Source organism: Myotis daubentonii, chromosome 1 (assembly GCF_963259705.1).
Source record: "Myotis daubentonii chromosome 1, mMyoDau2.1, whole genome shotgun sequence".
Lineage (NCBI taxonomy): Eukaryota > Metazoa > Chordata > Mammalia > Chiroptera > Vespertilionidae > Myotis > Myotis daubentonii.
The window spans coordinates 125,507,028-125,510,474 of NC_081840.1; positions in this window are offsets into that span (position 1 = coordinate 125,507,028).

Genomic DNA, 3,447 nt, shown 5'->3' on the forward strand with positions numbered 1-3,447 from the left:
TTTATTTTTTATTGATTTTTTTTTTTCTTTTAGAGAGAGAGGAATGGAGAAGGAAAGAGAGATAAAACATCAATGATTCTCCCTAATCATTGATCGGCTGCCTCCTGCACTTCTCACACTAGGAATCAAGCCTGCAACCTGGGCATGTACCTTGACCAGGAATTGAACTGTGATCTCCTGGTTCACAGGTCGACCCTCAACTGCTAAGCCACACCTGCCAGGCCTAAATACATTTTAATTTCTAGATTATCTATTTACTTCTATCATCTTTGTATAGACCATTAGCATTTGTCTACTTAAGGATTGGATCATGTAAAACTATCTTTATAAACATCATAAAGGATTAAAGAATACTGTAATATGTGTGTTAGCAAAATGAGGTTGTCCAGATTATTTTGCAAAATATTGTGTAATGAAGTTATTCTATTTGAATGACTGGATGAGAATACATTTCCTTTTTGTCATTATATTTATTGTTAACTCATTGATTTAAAAATTTTAATATTTTTGTTTTTAATATATTTTTAAAATTGATTTCAGAGAGGACAGGAGAGGGGGAGAGAGAGAGCTAGAAACATAGATGAGAGTGAAACATCAACATGAATTAGCTGCTTCCTGCATGCCCGCCCAATCAGGCATATGCCCTGACCATGAATTGAACCAGTGACTTCCTGTTCCATAGGTCGACACTTAACCACTGAGTAGCCACACCACCAGGCAACTCATTAATTCTTGAGTTTGAGAAATTCATCTAGGATAGTGATGGCGAACCTTTTGAGCTCGGCGTGTCAGCATTTTGAAAAACTCTAACTTAACTCTGGTGCCGTGTCAAATATAGAAATTTTTTGATATTTGCAACCATAGTAAAACAAAGACTTATATTTTTGATATTTATTTTATATATTTAAATGCCATTTAACAGAAAAATCAACCAAAAAAATGAGTTCGCGTGTCACCTCTGACACACGTGTCATAGGTTTGCCATCACTGATCTAGGAGATGGTCATTTAAAGATTCATAGTCTAAAATTTTGCTATCATTATTAGGATCTAGAGTGCTGTTCTCTGTCTCTGCATTCATTTTCTGAATTCTGAATTCTTAGCTATATTTAGTGAAAGCTCAATGCCCTATGTTCATAACATATTTTACAATGGCTAAGATCTGGAAACAGCCCAAGTGCCCATCAGTAGATGAGTGGGTAAAAAAGCTGTGGTACATTAGACCACGGAATACTATACAGCAGTAAAAGAGAAGAATCTCTTACCCTTTGAGACAGCATGGAGGGGTCTGGAGAGTATTATGTTAAGTGAAATAAACCAGTCAGAGAAAAACAAGCACCACATGATCTCACTCATGTGGAATCTAATGAACAAAATAAACTGTTGAACAAAATAGATCCAGAGACATAGAAGCATGGAACAGAGACTGTGGAATTTCAGAGGGAAGGTGGGGGTGGGTGGGTGGGAAGAGATCAACCAAAGAACTTGTATGCATATATGCATAACCTATGAACACAGACAATAGGATGGTAGAGGCCTGGGGTAGGGGGCAAGGGCTGGCTATAAAGGGTCAACGGGGGACATATATAATACTAAAAGTGTAATATGCTAATTAGATCGGGTGGCCAAACAGCAGAACACCGCCTGGACAACCTTCTGGATGAAGCCGGGGCTGCGAGGGCTGGGCAGTTGTTGCGGCTGCCAGGGCTGAGCCCCTTGCACAAATTTCGTGCATTGGGCCTCTAACAATAATAAAGATTTAATAAAAATATATAAAAAATAAATGCATAATATAAAGACCTTGAAAGATAATACAGTACTATGAGCATTGCAAAAAGAAAACTGAAAAATGATGTAATAGTTAAGATTTCACTATTGTATCATCTTTAATAACTCCATCATTCTTCCATTTTCTTATTCTTTTTTTTCAGAGCATAGTTTGGAATAATTTTGGTGAGTAATGATGAAATAATGCCAATGATAATGAAGTAGCAGAATGTTTCTAGATATAGGAAAAATAAGATCACTAAGATTTCATGATGAATCCTAGATTTACCAGAAAGAGTCCAATGGACCCATACGGTAATTACAAATAGAACAAGCTGTATTCTTTTTTTTTTTTAAATAAATTTTCTCTTTGTTCCTAGAAGACATTTAAGAAAAAAATAACTCATGAAATTTCAATTCTTACAAGAAGTAAGACCAAAACGCTTTCTCCGTGGCCAACAGATCCGAGGCTTTGTTCCAAATATGGTTTGATGCTGATCAGACAGACACTCATTGTCCCGAGTGCTTAATGCTTAAGGTATTGGCCCTGCAGGGGAGGAGGCGAGTGAGGCAGGGTGCTGGATAAGGCCAGTTTGAATCCACTGTCTCAGCCTCCCCATTCCACAAGGAATTTTCCCAGTTTCTTACTATCCTGCCTCCAAAGGACAACTCACTTTGTTTAAGGGGAAATGTTTGCGGCCTAGGAATCAACCAGGGCCCTAGAGGGCAGGAGGCCCTAGAAGAGGATGTCTCCATTTCTCTTCAGGGCCTGAGGAGTCTGAGTGGCAACGGAAGTCCCCACCTTTCTTGCAGCCCCAGGGAAAGAGGGAAAAAGGCGCTCCACTCGGCCGCCCACTCTCAGTTCCGGCTCCATCCGGTGCGGGCCCCATCCGCGCGCCCCCGTTGGGTTAGTCTCCGTCGCCCCGCCCCTCCGGCTCCGTCCCTGCCACTTCCTCAACTCTCCTTCTAGTCCCGCCCACCCGCCGAAGATTCCGCCCCCTCCCGGGATCTCCCCTTCAGGCTTCCGGCCTGTCGCCCCGCCCCTCGGCTCAGACCCCGCCCCCTTCCTCACGCCCGCCCCGCCCCCTCCCCTTGACGTGGCAGAGGCGGCACCAGCCATGTTGGCCCAGCGGAGTTCTGCGCGGCGGCCGGGGGCGGGGCGGCGCGGGTCCTGATCGCACTGCCACGGCTGCTGCTGCCCGGGGCGTAGGACTGATTTTCGTCAGGCGGAGGCTGCGACCGGCGCGGATCTCGTAGAGGGGACACTGTGGTAAGGGCTCACTCCGGGGCTGCCTCCGGGGACCGGCTCTCTGCGGGAAGCGGGGGAGGGGCGGCGGGGTCCGCGGGCCGGGGTCTCTCGGGTGGTGCCCGCTCTGCCCTCTCAGTGCCTGGGGGTGGGCGAGGCACGCCCGTTCGGCGGGGCAGCCTTGAACCCTGAGCCTGTCACCCTCTCCCCCCCCCCCCCCCCACCCGCTGCTTCGTTCTTTCCGGGCTTGGGGGCCCGGCTCCCGCGCCCAGCTCCCCTGGATCAGGTGTCGGGGGTCGAGTGAGAAAAGGCAACTGGCCCCGCACCCCAGCCCCGCCTCCGGGGCGGTCTGCCTTCCCCGCCGCCGGCCATCACCGCTTCTGGGCACTTGGACTTCTTGGTTCATTCCTTGCCACATCCCAAGTGCCCTAGACT